This window comes from Vollenhovia emeryi, unplaced genomic scaffold, assembly GCF_000949405.1.
Source record: "Vollenhovia emeryi isolate VEMERY1.0 unplaced genomic scaffold, V.emery_V1.0 DF939246.1, whole genome shotgun sequence".
In the NCBI taxonomy this organism is placed as follows: Eukaryota; Metazoa; Arthropoda; class Insecta; order Hymenoptera; family Formicidae; genus Vollenhovia; species Vollenhovia emeryi.
The window spans coordinates 119,671-138,048 of NW_011967120.1; the positions used below are offsets into that span (position 1 = coordinate 119,671).

Sequence of the window (18,378 nt, forward strand, 5' to 3'; positions counted from 1 at the left end):
ATGCAATTGTGTGAGCGTCGAAAACTCCGAGCGTCGCATTTTACAATGACTGAACGAGTCGAGCAGGGAATTTGTATTAAATTTTGCCAAAAACTTGGCACTCTTTTAAGCAACTCAGGATCTTTGTCGATAAACCCCAGGATGTCTTTGACAATTTGACCTCGAGAATTCTTTTGTTCTTCCGTAGGCACTCATTGGAACGAATTTTGTGAAATGCGACGCTCGGAATTTTCGACGCTCACACAACTGCGTACCGTTGCCGACTGAACAGCTGTTGGGTCGTGCCGCTTAGCGATACTCCTAAAGGTCCATCCTAAATACTGAATACCTGTTTTCCACAATAGGATGTCCAAGGATAAAGATATATGCAGAGGTCGGATACTTTTGGGACACACCTCGTACACTTACATAATGCATAAGTGCGCCTCGAGTTTATTCATTTTTAAAAAATCACGCGGATACGTTCGCTCAAAGTTTTATAATAAAATGAACTAATCTCATGGAACGAATCGGAACATTACACATTTAACGTACGACGTCCGTCGGGCGAACGCTATTTGTACCTCATTTCGAGAACTTTTCACCTGGCCCTCGTAAGTAGACACTTCGCTTCTCTGCCATAAACGCAGGAAAGAGACACGCGCGTCTCGCGAACGCCATAAAAGATATCCAAATAATCCGAGCGCCGTCCGACCCGGTCACGTGCGTCAGTTTACAAGCTACAAATCAACCCGCGTAGCGATACGAAAATTAATCGTCATCGCTCGCGATCTGCAATTTACCCCGTGAAAGAAGTGGCCCTTTGAAAAAAAAAAAGAGAAAAGACAAATTACGAAGATCAATCGCGAGGATTAGAAGGGAAGGATCGACCGTGCCCTATCATCACACCTGTCCGCAACCCGCTCCGTCTTGCTGACCGTAGAAAAAAAAGACATTCCGCCTCCCACGATTTGTCAAAGGGAGGGAACGGGGGACGAATCACCCGGATGCTGCCGGTCGGCGATCCCGAAGGGTACGGGGGGCGCCCGGTGCGCGCGCGCGCGAGAAGGTGGGCGGATGGCCGAATAGGTGGAAAACAGAAATCGCAGGTAAGAGCTGGACGCGGTCTCGTACAAAGACGCAGGGCGACGCAAGGCGACGCAAGGCGACGGCGACGCGATCGTGAGTGGGAGAGGAAAAGGCGGCGGCGCGGCGGGTTTAGTTCGCGCGTCGCACCGAGGCCGCCGAGGGGGGCTCCGTCGTCGCAGGTGAAACGCTCTCTCAGGAGAACGGACTCAGTCGTGGCCGCGCGATCGCGCTTAGACGATATTTACCTGCTTGCGCGCGGCAGATCCCGGCAGGAGCGTATACCGCCCGCACGCCAGCTCTCCCCCGGGAGCCCCCCCTCGGAAGCGGGCCCGCAGGCACGCACGCACGCACGCAACGCACGGCGGTAACGCCTACGAGGTAGGAGAACCCGCGTGTTATACTTCATAAACGGCACGCTGGAGACGAGCCGCGATCACCGTCGGAGGTCCGTCGCGAGGCGTCCACGCCGGGAACCGACCGGCGAGGAACGGCACGAAGTTGATCCTCCGGCGCTCCGACCTGGGCGAGCTTCCTCCAGCGAGCGGCCGGTCGTACGCGCGACTTGGAGAACCGCGGAGGAAGAGAGCGGGCGAGTTTCCGCGAGTCGAGCCCGCGCGTGACGCTCGGTCTCGCGCGCTCGCTTTTCAGCGTTCGCCTGTCACGCCGAGCGGTGATCTCAACGCTGACAACGGCGAGCGAATCGAGGTCGAGCGAGAGTTTCCGACACGGTGCGTGACTCGCGGCTCGCCGCGGAGAATTCGACGGGGTCGTCGGACTGTCAGCGCGAATAGACGCGCTCATTAGACTCCGGACGGGGAAGAACCCGGAGAGCCGTAGGGCAGCCCCCGGTAGCAATTTTGCGAGCGCGAGTGAGCCGCGCGCGCGAGCGAGCGCGCCTCGGTGCCCCGCACGCTATAGGCGTTTCCCGCTCGCGTAGAAAACTCGTTGACCTTCGCGCCTGCCGACGTTGCAGGAGTACGAAAGCGAGCGGGCAGTCTCCGGCTGAAAAGTCTCCCCGTCTCGCTCATTTCGGCAGTCCCCCTGTCCCCCCGCGCCGAGAAGCAATATCCGTCGTTGAAGGACGCGCTAATTAACGCGGAACACTTCCGGAGGTACCGCACCTTTCTTCTTTGCGAGAACCGCGACTGGACGTTTCGTGCAATTTGCGTCCATTTCGTTTGAAAAGCGCGCCCGAAATTCAAAGGCGGAAACGCGACGGTCCGCCCGCGTAAAGAAAAATTGGACGCTCGAGACGCTCGAGGACGCATAATGGGGGGTGCCGCGCATTCCTTTCTCCTTTATCCTCGCGGGGGGTATCCAATACTCGCGGCAAGTGTATCGACCTTTCGCCAGATACCGCCGTAACGGACCGCGGATGCGGGACGTTCGTTCCTCTGGTCTCAAGGTTTCGATCTGGGGGCACGGAGTGCCGCGTGCCCCGTGCGATACCGCATTCACGCGTACCTTCCGTTTAACGTCGGATAAGCTTCGCGTGTTCGACGCGTTCGCCCGAATTCTCAAAGACTACGTTTCCACCGGGGGGTCAGAGTCGGGTTAGAGTCGGGTTAGAATCGGATTGGGGTGAGCGCTCCTGCGGTGGAAACCCCAAACTCGTACCTGAACCCTACCTTACAAACTTTTAAGGTTAATGAGGTACGGTGGAAATGACAAGAGTCTCTTGTTAGGTTCCTGTAGTGTTGCCAACAGGTTAAAAAGTAATAAGTAGCCTTTTGATTTACCTCGATTCTGTTTTACCTTAAAATTTTATAAGGTAGGGCTTAGGGTAGCGTTTAGGTTTGAATTTGGTGTTTCCGCCGAAGCGCTCACCCCAACCCGATTCTGACCCTTGGTGGAGATGTAGTCAAGGGCGGCAGTGCGAATCGCGATTCTACGCTTATCCGCGAGGCGAGCTTGAATTTGATCGTCTATCCGCAAACTCGACGGTTCAAGTTTAACTCGAGGCTCAGAATAAATTCTAGGAAGCGAGATTCCGTATGCAATTCTACTTCGCCCAAGTCTGTTTCGCGAAAACAAGCCAGCGGAAATAAAAACGACGTATTTCGGGGAAATGAGTCACTTTACAGGCGCCACGCGAGTGATATTAAAATAGTTTGTATTGCGTGGCAGATAAGGCGGTATCGGTATCGATGTAAATTAGGGAACTGCAAGTAGGCATTGTCCGGCGGTTTCACGCAAGGACGTGGATCGCGGTGCGCTCGATCGATGTCGCAGGTGTTTTAAAGAATTCTCGGTGAGTTCCGTTTGATTGGCGGCGCCCCGTCAGTACGGTAATCGATCAATGGATCGATAATCAACGTTTGCACTTTCAAACGTGCAGTCCGTGCGCTTCGTATGGCTCGCGCCAACGGCTTCGTATATTCAACGGTGATGGATGAATCGAGCATCGATGTCGTTGAAAAGACCGCGATGATCCAAGCGGGATCCATAGAAAAGCAAACGGATTTGATAGACGCTCGAGAGTACGAGCGACGCCACGTGAAAAGATTCGACGATCATCAAGTCCGAGTATACAGTATCGGAGAAGAGACGTTGGGAAAAGTTTTCGGCGTGTCCTCTCGACAGTTTCTGAAGAACGACGAAAAAGTTTCTACCGATTGACATCTTTTGTCTCGCTCAGCAAACGGCGATATATTTTCTTAATTAAACTTTTTTTAACTATTTTATTGCGATATCACTTAGAGTTTCGAGTTTTGGCTATTACTGCGGTCTCATTTTTCGTGTATAACTGCAAAAGTTAATCTTACTATTCGGGTTAGTATTGTTTTTCGTGTGATTTGAGAGAAGAAGAAAAGTGTTGAATGAATGTATTGTAGAACGAAATTAAATGTGCACACGGGGAGAATTTTTTCTTAAAATTTCACGAGAGTTTCTTGACACTTTACCACACATTTTACCAGTAATTATACTGGGTATACATTTTACTAGTAGAATGTACGGTTAAGTTTCAAAAAACTCTCATAAAAGTCTTCAAAATGCCACGATTACACGATGTTCATAAATTTCAAGAGAAAATTCCCTCCGCGTGGCAATCATATTAATTGGTCGTTACTTTCCGTCTTGGTAAAATCGCGCGGGTTCTCGTCGAGACGCCCGAGAGAAAAGACGCGTCGAGCGCGGAGGAGGAAAGCGTGGAAAACGTCGCGCTACGCCACTGGCATCCGCTACCGCGCGAGAGGTGCGCGACGTACGCGACGGGCGCGTGTCTCGGCTTCTACGCGGAACAGGATACGCACGGCCACGCATCCGAGGGAACGCCGCGCGCTTCACCCGCGGCGCCGTATCGATTTTCGAATTAGTCGCTCGAGAAAATTTTACTATGCAGCTGAAAAGACAGAGAGACAGAGAGAGAAAGGGAGGAGGGAGAGGGACGTTAATCAGGAGCGATACGCTCACGCGATGATCCTCGGCGAAGGGACGCGTTCCAGCACGCGTTACAGCATGCCTTCCAGCACGCTCTGTTCGAAATTCCAGTTTCCTCGCTGTCCGTCTATCGCTCGGCCGATTCGCCGCGCGATTCACGCGGAGCGCGAAATTTACGATAATGACAGTGTAAAACCTCGCGTCCGCGAGCGCGTAGGTCGACACGTGGGGATCGTTTTTGCTGCCCGTCGATTAGGGCACCGAGCGCGATCGCGGTTCGCCTTAAGCCTATCATACAATGCCAGGCAATAGGGATAGGGAATAGAATTTTTGACGCGTTGGATTCACCGGAAATTTTCTTCCAACCAGTCGAACGCGTCAGAAATTCTATTCCCTGTTCCTGTTGCCGGTTGCCAGGAATTGTGTTTGGGCCTTCATCTTCACCATAGCGGCATTTCAATGCGATGGCCGACGTCGCTATGTCCCCCCTACTTTACAATTGTTGGCTGACACTATCCCAGGAATCCGAATTGGATCTAACCTCTGGCCCTATTCCGCGTTTCTTGCGATATTTTTATATATGGTTTTTGGATCGCTTCGCATCAATTTCAACATTTCTTTTTACGGTTCGTGAGGTGTAAACGGTACCGAATTTCGGACATTTCTTTAGCGAACGTTAATCTTCAAGACTGCATTAACAAAGTTAAATCTTATTATTCGATGGATAAATTTTCTTACTCATTTTAGACTTGATTTAGCTTTCCTCCAATATTGTAACTTGAACGTTTAAATCGAGAACAGTGTATCTCAAAAATAGTGTCAAGTAGACATCTTTAAAACGATACAAAGGCATGCATTTTTCACCCCCCAAAAGAACAGTCTTTGTGTGCTGACTTTTAATTAAAAAATTAAAGTGTTTAATTATCGACTATGCTTCAGATTGACAGATAATGAAATTACGTATGAAGAAAAATACGAGAGATTCCGGACACACTCGTGCAAATTATAGGGTGTTATTGTTACCGCGCGCCATGTTAGGCAGGATAGCCGAAACGTACGCGGCGGTTTCGTAGCTTCGGCGTTTCGGCCCGGCAAAACGACGAAATTACACGCTGCGGCCGACACGGCATGCACGTCGATGCGGCCGCGGCCGCGGCCGCGGCGGTGGCGGCGGCGGTTGCGGCAGCGGCGGCGGCGACGGTGGTACCGCCTCCTCGGAAACCGGTCCTGCTGCCGCCGCCGCTGCCCGCTGTCGATTTCGCCTGGCGAACACGCGATCGCCATCTTGGATCCGGCGAGGATGACGTCACTGGTGCGGGGCACGGTCGCTTTATTCACTGCCGCTTACGCGCCTCGCATAGGTGCGGATGTACGCGCGTTCCTCGCCGAGGAAATTGTGCAGGAAAATCGGGAGATGATCGAGCGACTCGATCTTGAATTTGCAGAACGGAATCTGATTCGTAATAATTGATAAAGAATTAAAATACACACACACACACACACACACACACACACACTCTCTCTCTCTCTCTCTCTCTCTCTCTCTCTCTCTCTCTCTCTCTCTCTCTCCCCCCCTTTCGCAATTTAAATTTATTTGTCTCTTTTCCTCTTGCTTATACCTTTCTCTCTTGAATAAAACGTGAAGCTTCTTTATACGTTCTGATCAAGTTTTATACAATGTCAAACGCCAACAGACTTTAGTTATCTTTTCACAATGTTTGTAAACGATTGTCTTTCTTCTTTCGAATCAGCGATTTAATTTAACATCGAAATATATTGAGAGATTGTGGATTTGCACGAGGGCAAGATAATTATTGCATTTAACGATTGCGATATTTTTAGCTAAACGTGTATTTTAATCACGTACATGTATTTTGCGGAATACATCGTAAAAGTAAAGGTCTGCTGATCTTTTGGTATCTCTTTTTCTGGCGCCAATCTAGCTAGACTGATAAGATAAATAAAATTGCTGCTAATTTATGTAGCTCGTTCGTACCTAATATTCTATTTAAACTACGGGATCCGAGAGGCGGGGTTAGAAAATTGCTCGCTGTTACCTTTGAATTTTTTAATTACAAGATTAATAATCAAGATTGAAAATCGAAATGGCTCTCTCAAACATACGGAGATGCACGGTGTGAATAATCGTACAGTCGCGGAATCTATTTAATAAAACTAATACACTGAGAAAAATTATCATCGTATAAACCAATTAAACAGCGTTTCCGATGGTTAAGTTTTTCGATCAAATTATGAATGCATCCGATGAAATTTGATTGAAAAACCGATCACATTTTTCATCGGATATACAATTTAATTGGATATATCCGTTTGTTGTTATGGCATTGGATTATCCGATTATATTTAATCGGACAGTTTTCTCAGCGTAGCGAAATCGGTTGCTCGCACTAGTGCGCACTGAGTGCACACTAAGGCCAGTTTACAGTCACCTGTTATATTTAACTTTGTCTTAAATACACGTTCAAAGAGTATTTAGCCAAGAAATGATCCGCATGGATGCTATACAGATCATTTTACTGGCTACGAAATATTTCAAGAGATATTTAAGACGATCCCTAAATATAAGAACTGACTGTAAAACCTTAATGTGCACTCGGTGCACACTAGTGCAAGCAGCCGAATTCGCTGTAAGAATTTATTTAAAAATGAAAGTGTCGATAACGGTCGTTATTTACGTTAAGTTTTTCAATGTCTTCACTTTTTTATATTATATTTAATATAATGTAAAGGCTAAGAACAGAATATGATTTATATTAATTCTCATACACACGTACACTCTCATTGAAATAAATTTTATTTCAAAGCATGCGCACATGAGACGTGTCAATTATTGCTGCATGTATGGATGGCTGATTTTAATGTCGCTAAATGCAGATTAGGAATCGCGGTAGACGCAATCGTGGATAATTGATTCGACGAGGGTACAACTTGGCCACTGTGAGATCCATAAGCTCGATAGGTAGATTCCCATGACGTATAATAGACATAGATGTTCGTGGGTAAAGTATTTGCGATGAAATTATTAAGCGCACGGAGGCGCGTGCGACCGTTGCGATTCGCATGTAATAGCGACTTTCTGCGTGTAAGCACCGTAAAAGATTTTAATGGCATACCATTAAAATAAATTAAAAGAATTGCACGGAAAATGGCCACCGTGCACGTTACGCTCGCGGTAATAAACATTTTTCCCTTTGGCGGCCATTACGCGAATCTTATCAGCGACTTATATTTCATAATCCCCAGCTAATGCTCCCTATACGGTTGTCGTACGCAATGTCGGACGGAAACTGCAAAGGCGCTGCGTTAGACTTGCGTTAATCGTACGCTTGAAATATATTATTATATGTTTATCGTGCGTTAGCCCTCGTTTCTGCTATGAGGCGACCTATTTGCAGACGCATAAGTACGGAAAGTCATCTTATTGCGATTGAAATAATGTTACATATATGTATTCCGTTTTGAGATTTACGCAGCAATATGGGAGGAAATGGAATGATCTTACACGGGGAGAATTTTCTCTTAAAATTTGCCCTGAAAATCGTGTAATCGTGGGGCATTTTGAAGAACTTTATGAGAGTTTCTTTTTAATTTTCCGGTACATTTCACTTGTAATTATACTTAGTGTACATTTTACCAATAAAATGTATGGTAAAATTTTAAAAACTCTCATAAAGTCTCTCGAAATGCCATGTTGTCTCACGATTACATGATTTTAAAGGACTTTATCCGTGTATTATTCGTAACATTATAATGTCAAATATTAAGCTCCTTTATTTCAATTACGTTCTGTTAAAATAGAAAGCAAAATTATTATAAGCATCACGACATTTTTGTTGTATTGTAAACTCCTTCATTTAACCGGAACAGTGAGAATGATTGAGTTTTGTGCTTTACTCTTGTCCCAGATACGTCAATTAGCCGAAAATGGTTAGATACACCAGGACATTCCGCTCGAAATCTGCTCCGTTTCCAGCGACAACTCGCGTGGCTCGTAACCGGCGGTCGCTCGAAAATGCGATCTATTTTCTTTCTATACATATACACACCACGTCCCTGACGCAGCAGCTTTGCAACCATTCACTTCGAGCTAGAACACACTTTCGCAATAGCAAAAGTGTGATTGGACATAATCCGCGGCTGCAGCGAGACAGCGCAGTCCACAGCTGTCCCTGCACTCTGATATTTCGGTTTTCTTTCCTCCTATCTGATCCCGTTTGTATATCCGTTTCTTTGACGCGCGACAAGGCGCGAGACAAGATCGGCGCGATCGTGCGCGGCAGCCGTGGCTGCGAGTATCGATAATAGAGTAATGGTCCTGATCTCATTGTCGGTTTTTACTCCCTTCGAGAAACAACTTTCAAGTGATAACCCGTTATATTTGTCTTATTGCCGACTTATTATTCTGAAGAGAACGATAATTCATATCCCAGATTTTATCTGCTCTCTCGCCCTCGGAAGAAACGGCGCAGATGTAATGAGCTTTTATGCTCGCTCTAAAAAGCGTTACGGGCTTGCTGTCATTGCAACGATAATGTCCTGGTTTCGACGTTTTTCCTCCTTCGGAAGAAGCAATGTTTTAAATGATAACATTCGTTGTGCCTGTTTTATTAATCGCCATCGATTATCGGTGACGATATATAAAGAACGCTATTATTACGACGACAATTTCCCGGCCGTGTTAGTTCTATTCACTTTCGCTGCTACAACTGCCTAATGATTTCCAATAAATACCTTTTGCTCGATCAGCAAGGAAAGTTTATCTCCGCGTTAACCCGTTTGAATTAATTTTTACTTATTTGACGCACTCTGCGCGACATATGGCAGGCGTATGAATTGAAAGGAAATTGTTCCCGACAGTTTCGCGTACGCGCAATTTACTTCTTAATTTACTACAATTGATTGTGACGTAACGACGCTAAAGGTGCAATAATTGACCAAGGATTATCGTGCACTTTGCGTCATCCTTTTCTATACCCTCCTTCTTCTCGTTACGGCTTTCTCTCTTCCGCGTTTTTAGCGCAGCAACACGCACATCTGCATTTTTGTCTTCTTTTCCCCGTGCATATTTATGCAGGAATATCTCGATAATATTGTACAATATGTAAAACCAGGAGAGTTCCCAGACTCCACCGCGATAAATTATTAAACTCGCTACCGAGTCCGCAAACTTTCGTTGCACACTGTATTTACTGTACCCAATATCAGTATGTTAAAACTACAAGAAATTGCGCATTGTTATGCACCCGCAGGGCGCACCTTCGCGTGTCACTCCTTTCTTATGTCGCGCGCGGAAGAAGTTAGTTGTTTCGCGATTCTGGAAAAAGGAGACCGCAATTTACTCACCCAGACTGATCTGCGACGTCTCCCCTTTCTCCTCCTCTTAATCCGTCCGGTTATTTTCGTCCTCTTGCTTCTCGCGCGGGCAATCATTTTTTGCAACCGTGTTTTATTATTTTTTGCAACTACCTGTAACATCTCGTTTCGCCGGCGCTTCATGTTTATGCTCCTGCCTCGAGCCAATGTACAGATCGAGCGAGATATAAATTTGAATTAATAATAGGAAATAATTTACTCTCCGAGATGTCCCATTTATAATGGCGCGATAAAATCTTTTCTAGTTTAAAATCGCCATATTTCAGCCCTCCGCGCATTTCGAATGAGTAAAGGATCAAACAACGAGCCGTTGGTCATCCATTTGTCGTTTCAAATCCAACGTTTAATCCTGTCGCGAGGCCAGAAAGGCCGAGTTTCACGCCATCGTAGCAATAATTTCTCATTCCGTGTTAATTTTCCTGACATTCCAGCCAGACGTCTAAAAAGGGAAAATCAAATTCTGTAAAGCCGTGTCGCAGAAAGCGACCAATCAAAGAGGATCTACGACGCGCACTCGCGTACGGTGAATAAGTTGCGGTGTAATTCTCGTTTCGCTCCTCTCGGTCCTTTAATCCACCGGTTACGTTTATCCTCATACTTTTCGTGCGTTCAGCGATGCGCGACAAAAGCAACCGCGCGCGCGCTCGCCCGTGCTCATGCGCGCGTGCGCGGAGGCGCGCAAGGGCACACGCACGCGCGCGCGAGCGCGCACGCGTACACCCGTGTGTCCGCGCGCGGCGGCCAGTGAAAGTCGAAGGCTTTGCGCGCGGCTTTTGCGTAACGAGATCGCCGTTGTCTCCGGATCGGATACTGGTTCGACTTTAAAAGGCTCGATCGCAGAAAGGCATCGAGACATTCGGCGTGACTGGGCGTTCACGTCATACCTTGCTTCCAAGAACGCGACATGGAGGAAGCGCGGGCATAATCGGTCGAGAAAAAAAAGTTAGAAGAGATGCCGGAGATGGTTTAAGTTAGCTGGACACCGACATCTACTTTCCATTTCTTTTCTTTTTTTAATACAAAATGCAAACCTGTTGTTTTGCAACTAATGCCGATAAAGAGATCGCGATAAAATTTAAATACGAAGTAATAAAGGAGTAAGAGCCATCTAAAAATATTAAAATTACTTAGACACTAACATCCTGTCTTGGCTCTTGCTCCTTTATTACTGCGTGTTTTTGCATTAGAGCCTTATGCATTTTATTGATTGTCGAAAAACTTGAGAAATCTTCGTAATTAAACATTTTAAACGTTTCTTTCACCACGTGGAACATTTTAATTTCTATCTAAGCGCGAAGTGAGACGTAACTTCCTGAATAGTTAAGTATTTTGTGATACAGTTAAATGTAAACTGTGTATTTTGTTATTTTGATATACGTAATTAATTGTCGCATCACTGCGCATCATTAACAAGAATGTAAAATCTGCACTGAAATGTCGTACAATTAGAGTAAACGTTTTTAATCTATTCTTGATATACTCTTATAAATTTGTTTTTTCGCTTCATTTTTACTTGTCTCCTTACATTCGAACATCGTCAGAGTACGGTGTACGTAATTCGTAACCTTCTAAGACGCGAACAGACATCGACTAACAATAAGTGTTACCGATTTCCTGTTTTTAATTTCGTATACCCTCTACTATCGATGACGTTGCTTTAGAAAATCACAATGATCTTCTCGAAATACATCGTTTTTATAGAAAAAAAAAGAAGAATTGCGATAACGTCGAGATTGCGAAACGGTTACGTCTCTCCCCGTGTTTTTCTCGTCGCTTTGTTTCTCCGAAGTCATTGCCTCGCATAGTTGCCGTCATGTGTCTGCATAATATACGAGTCCTTCCGTCCGTCTTCAAAAAGATTCTCGCTGGCGAATATCAAATATAAATCTGTCATCCTCTCTTCTCTTTCTCCTTTTCTTCCCTCTTCTCTCATCTCTACGCACGCGCTTCCGTTTTTGTAGTACAAGGTATCCGACGTGACGGAACGCGCAGCACACACCTCTCCTTTCCATTCCGCGTAGCATCGTCGCCGCCCCGGTGATACTTTTATGTAATAGTTCCACGGAAAGTATAAGTCACCCCGCTGCAGCACGACATCCATGAGTAATCTCGCCGGCGACGTGTTTACAGGCACACGAGAAAAGTTTTGTCATCGTTTCCCGGCAGAAATATACTTGGACGACACGTAAACCTTCGATTATTTAAATGGCTCGCGGGAATTATTTTAAGAGGGAGATAAACGATGATTAATACACACGCGTGATTTATTTCCGTGCAAATTTTCGAGGCAATCAGTCTCGGCAGTTTCGCACTTTGCGCTTTTAAACGAGTTATTGTATATTTTATCGCTAGAGGTGTGACATTTTGATGCTATCTTTATACACAAAATGCCCCAGGAACGTTTTTAATGTTATTTTCTTATATTTTGGAGTCCCCAACTTCGTTTCAACACGTTTTCAAAACGCAAAATGATCCTCAACACGCAAAATGGCGTCCAAATAACGTCAATGTTGTATCACTTGTATCAGAGAAAAAGGTTGAAAATTGTTCCAAATCAACTCCGCAGCCGCAAGTAAATATTTGAAGAATTAACATCTTTTTCTTGTTACTTAGATATCAATAATTTTGCTAGAGATTGTGAAATGTTACCATTCAGTTCCTTTTGTTCAATTTTAGAGCTAAACCAACGAGATTTATGCCTAAGATTTGTGTTTGTTTGCTTTTTTAAAACATGTCACTGCTTTTACAGCCTAAAAATGATATGTAATTTCAGTAATTTGTTCCATGCTATTTTATTATGTTATGTTTTATGTAACATTTTTTAACATATGTTTAGCCTTAATAAATGTCGTAAATTGTTCTATCAAAACATTAAGTCGTCTTATTGAAGCCCTGCCCACCAAAAACATTATCAAAATAACGCAATCAAAATGTCACACGTCTACTTATCGCATTTATCACGAGTGTACGTGTATCTTTGGTTAAAAATTTAAAGGAAGATTTTTGCTTGCTTCTAAAGGATCCGTTGTGTTATCTCAAAGTAGCAGTATTTTGCCCGACCGATTAGCTTGAGAAAGTTTCTCCACATCTACATAAATGCATTTATAGAGAAAGTCTCTTCAGATCGTGAATACGTGCTAGTTTTCGTTCCTTCTACTTTCGGTAGCATTTATAAAAATCTATCTTCTCTCCAACTCTTTCGCATAAACTTTACATAATATATATTGTTTGAACAATAAGATTATACATCTTTATCTACCTCTTGACGGAAGAATTTATTGTACATAACGCATAGAACGTTACATTAGGCTATTTTACATAACGCAGATTTGCATTTTACAAATATAAATTCTTTTTGCACCTATCTCCGTTATTTGAAATAGTATAAAATAGAAAAAATAGAATGGAGGAGAAAGAGTGAAAAATAATTTCGAACTCGCTGAAAAATCAATCGGTGGATTGTAACTGGAAACAGTCACTGATTTACAGTTATAAGTGAACTGAAAATCGCAGTGGTATACTCATAACTGTAAATCAGCGACTGTTCGCTGCCTTCAGCGATACTCCACTGATTGATTTTTTAGAGGGAACGTAGGGACCTCTTTTAGAATTCAAAATTCTACTTTTAGAAACTAATTAGAATTTACAATCTCTTTTTAGTTACAGCGAATGCGATTTAAGACGCCGAAACTTTCAGCAGATACCAAACATCTCTCCAAGAAAGATACGGCATACTTTCTCCCGAACACAGATTCACCTTGGAAATCTAAATCTTTTCTCAGTATGACAACAATGAGATCCTTCGGAAGTTTGTTCACAGGGAGGCTTTAATTTTATATGTTTAGATACTTAAGTCAAAAAGTTAAAATAAAACTGTATTTGAAACTTACTTCGCGTTCGCACTTAATGAAATTTATAAATATCGACTCCTTGTTATTCTCCTCGTTATACCTGCACAGTAGAAAATCGTGTGTTGAAATGTTAAAATTTTCTTGTGTTACCAAGACTTATTGTTTCAATGTAAAATTAACATAAGACAGATATGTTATTATTTTTGTAACATTTTTACGTGTTATATTTATGTTAACATAATAACTTGACACTTTATGTACGTCATTTACAAATTGAATATCATTTTGAGTTCTTTTAGCACAACTATTTCACAAAATCAAGCAAAACATGTAATATCGACATTTCTTAAAAGTTATTTCAACTATTTTAATTTGTAACCATTCGTACAGTTTACTTATCCTGTCTGTTTTTTTATCACATCACACTTGTGGTTAAAAGAACATAAACATAAATGTCAAGTATAGTGTTAATTAATTAACATACATTATTTGTCAAGAAGTAACGCACGCGATGAATGTTACTTTTAACTTAAAATATAGAGTGGGCCTTTTGGGACACGTGGAAAATGTTAACATTAACATTTTATTTTCTACTGTGTCAATCGTTGTACACAGTTGAATCTCCAATGCCCAAAGTCCATGACTGGCCGAGGCATCGAGCGTTCGTCCTCTTTACGTTCCGCCAACAAGGCGACGCGATGTAGGATCGCGTTGGCGTTATCGCGTGGGACATCTCTCGACCTGACCATCATCGAAAGCCTTCGCGAATTCTTTCGCCGATGATCCTCATTATACCGCAAAGTAGGGACGCATGCGCGCGGTTTGCGAATATATTCGAAGCACGTTGAAACCACGTGAGCCATAATTGGTACGGCGATCGCATGCTATCGTTCGAAACAATGTCGGCGAGCGCATGGTGCAGTCTGACTCTAATTGAAAATTGGTCGACGAGAGTTGTGTCGGCAAACACGTATACGGTGTACGTACAGTCGTATTCATTGACGCCTGGACCTGCATTTTTATCATCATTTTTCTCATCTATACAAATCGCTGAGTTTCAGACTGCGTGTATGTACTATCCGTAGACTTGTATACTAGTGTGACTTGTATACTAGACTGCGCCATCCGTAGGAGGCGTAAGATATAGAGTCGGTCGTAAGATATAGAAAGAGAGGAAGAGCTGAGCTGAGCCAATGTGTCTCTGTCTAACTTTTTCGTTTTCCCCCCCACTCTTAACGCTGAGCGAGAGAGAGAGAGATCATGACTTTTTTGATATGTCTGCACTCTAATGTATGTTGTCCCTATGGACAGTCTAGTGTACAAGTCTATGGTACTATCACCCCAAATTGTATAGAAACTGTGTCAACTACAGCCTGAAACTCATCGATGTATAGATGGGAATAAGGATTATGAAAACGTGAATCTTAGTAAAACTGAAGTTCAGGCCATTGAATGGTTAAGACTGTACGTGACTGCGCGCGCGTGTGCGACAGGAAGCGGCCAAGGTTGGCGACGCATCACCGTACACTGTCATAGAATCGATTACATCAAGTATCCTCGCCAGAGAAAAGTGTGCCAGATGATGTAAAAAAAAGTTATATTAAATCTGGTTGACATTGTGACTTTGAGAGTTCGCGACTTTTTCTCGTCGCTTGCGCGGAGGCGTATTTTTAAGACACTGCCAGCGGCTTCTTGCGAGGCTAATAAAGTTTGATCCGGCTAGGATTTCTTAGGGATCTCATCATAAATCTCTTGATATCTCTTTAATCTGACTCTTCATCTATCTTCACCGAGTCGTCTTCTTCTTTTTACGTTTGGGTAGAGTGCATTCTCAGGCGCAATTACAGAGTGCAGCCTAATGAAACTCTCTCTCTCTCTCCTTCTCGCGGCCATAAAGAATGCCGGGGCGCACGTTGGAAACGCAGAATGCGATAACGATAAGGTGTTAACTATGTATTTCTGATAATAATGCGTTCCGATGGAAAAAAAGGAGCGTGCCTCTAATTACTCCGAATAAGGAAGCTACGAAACACGCATAGCGATTCGGTTCGACGGTCTTACAATTAGATTGACTAATCCCCGCGGTAGAAGTTCCTGCTCGCGCTGACTTATGATATTCGCGCCAGTTCACCCATAAAATAACAGACGAGGCTGAGTTGCCGGTGAAATTCCAAAACCGGACTGACAGTCCCCTACTCTCCAAAAGTCAATCAGTGGATTATCGCTGAAAACAGTGAATAGTCACTGATTTACAGTTACAAGGATACCACTGCAATTTTCAGTAGTACATTTATAACTGCACTGATAATTCACTGATTGCCCGAGTTGAAATTTTGGCCCTACGTTGAACCTTTAATTCTATTAGTAGGACCCAAGACAGTAAAAGAGGTCGAACTGCAAGTACAAAATTTACTCCTACTTTAAAACTGATAGTGTCGGAAATTTCTACTTTTACCAATTTAGCATTAAAGTAGGTCCTTTTAAGTGGGAGCTAAAGTAAATTTTTAGAATTAAAGATTCAAGGGGGGGGGGAGTAAAAAAATATAATGTCCTCAAAGTAGATTATTGCTGATCTATGTAGGTGCATAGATCAGCTAAGTAGATGTAAATGATCCTTAAATTTCGACTCGGGTGACTTTAAGAGATTGCGTCGAGACGAAGCGTGAAAACGCAGCATCTCGGGGCCTCCTTTCCCCCTTCGTTTCCCATTGATTACGCGGGGATGAGCACAAATTCGCGCACTTATGCCGGGTAGGAGCGTGTCCCGCGAGTTTGTACTCGCCCGTGTACTATCAGCCGTCGATCGCGGTCTTTTACGCGCACGCGTCCCGTCGCGACGTCCGCGTATTTCACGCTCCGTCGACACAACTTTCACTAAATAATCCATGTAACGTTACCTCTGGTATTTCAGGACAGCGCGCCATGCGTCAGCCTTAAAACTTACGAGGGACCGAGGTTCGGGACGGGATCTGAGATCAGTGAGCAGCTGAAATATCGAAGGTACGTCAGGATTTCCTACTTTGACTCGCTGCTAACTCACTTTTCGAGTACATTTAAATTGAATAGGAAACGAGAACCGCCTTTGAGATCCGAGCGAGGTCTAGGTAGCCCAATAATTTTAATGTAATATGTGAATTCATGTACTCTCTAAAAGGCAATCAGTGGATTATCACTGAAAATGGTGAATAGTCACTGATTTGCGGTTATAAGTACAGAGAAGAGTCCCCTATATTATGAGGTAAGCTTCTAATATGAGACAGCAGAGTTTTGCCAAATTAATAGGCATCATCTATTGGTTTCGCCGTGAATTTATTGCCCTTGGAGTGAAATCTGTTTAGTGGAAAATTCGTTGTCAGATCATGCAATTGCTGCGAATAAAAAATTGTGATTAAATTTTTATGTTGAAAACCTGCTGTCTCGCATTAGAAATCTATCTTATAACGGAGGACGGAAAATCGACCGCTGAAATCGCAGTGGTATGCTGTAAATCAGTGTCTATATTCGCTGTTTTCAGTGATAATTCATTCCGATTGATTTTTAGAGAGCACCGTTTTTTCCACCTGTGTGTCCTGCGATTTCTAATTATTATATTTAAAAACGCTGCATTTAGCATTCAATACAACACCCCCTCTCCGTACTGTGAAAATTGACGTTTAAATTGCTACGTACGCGCAAATAAGTAACTTTAATCTCTGCAATTGATCTCCCCCCTAATTGCAATCGACCTCAAGAATTTCCGAGAGCTGACTCTCCGGAGGAAACTCTGACGAAAGCGAACTCCTCGGTAAGAGCGGAACGAGGAGTGACTTTCCGTCGGCCGCGCGTGCCTGGCGAATCGCTCGGCCTCGAGTGAACTCTCATCTCTATAAATTATTTCGCGTTGTCCGTACACGTTTCACGTCGGTCGTGAATCGTTAGCGCTGTGATATGTAAATAACAGGGATTTGAGCCGATCACCGGGAACTTTAGCTAACGGGCCGTTGTCATCGACGATCGTCCCCGTTCCGGCGGAACGTTCGCCGCGTTTCGCGGAAAATTCGCATTCCGGGCTGGAGAACGACACCTCGGCGCGGCGGTCAGACGGGTAACCGGGTATTTTGTTACCGTGTACCACCGCGAGCGCGTATTACCGCGCGGCGTAGTCTAACGGTGCAGCCGGGTCCGGCGCGAGCGCATCGGAGCGTGCCCGAGACTCTCCTTCGTTCGCGGCCCTGCATCACGGTTTGCCGCAGTCACGGTCTTACACACAGGTCTTGGACTCGGGCAAATTTTTGTGGTGGGGGGTGTGCCAAAATTTTAACCCTTTGAAGCATACATTTTTCTATTGAACCATTTCTTGTGAAACTTCGTGTATACAGGGGTTTTTTGGGAGTCGCTGATTACGAACCCCTTATTAGATTTTCATAATTCAAAATGGGGGATTCGAGATGACGGAATTCAAAACTTAAAAGAATAACGTCATTCAACTGTAATTCAACTATGCTAAGAAACGTTGTTTAGATATTATTAGGACCCACGGAATCTACAATAAATTTAGTTGAAAATGCTGAAAAACTTGAAAACTTAAAAAATTCACGTACTTTGCATTCGCCATTTTAGGCCATTTTGAATTTTAAAAAATCTGACATCGGATTCGTCATGCGCGAGCCCGAAAACCCCTTTGTACAAAGTTTTCAAGAAATAA

At 44.1% G+C, this 18,378-nt stretch overlaps 1 protein-coding gene across 1 annotated transcript in view; it reads left to right on the top strand.

The window, feature by feature from the left end:
* Positions 1-1,283: 1,283 nt before the first annotated feature.
* The window catches only part of LOC105559986, a 33,254-nt gene continuing 16,159 nt past the window's right edge, over positions 1,284-18,378 (top strand). The window contains exons 1-2 of the mRNA XM_012008684.1: positions 1,284-1,446; positions 16,606-16,694. The gene's annotated coding sequence lies outside the window, so the exon portion shown is untranslated. The remainder of the gene's footprint in view (positions 1,447-16,605; positions 16,695-18,378) is intronic.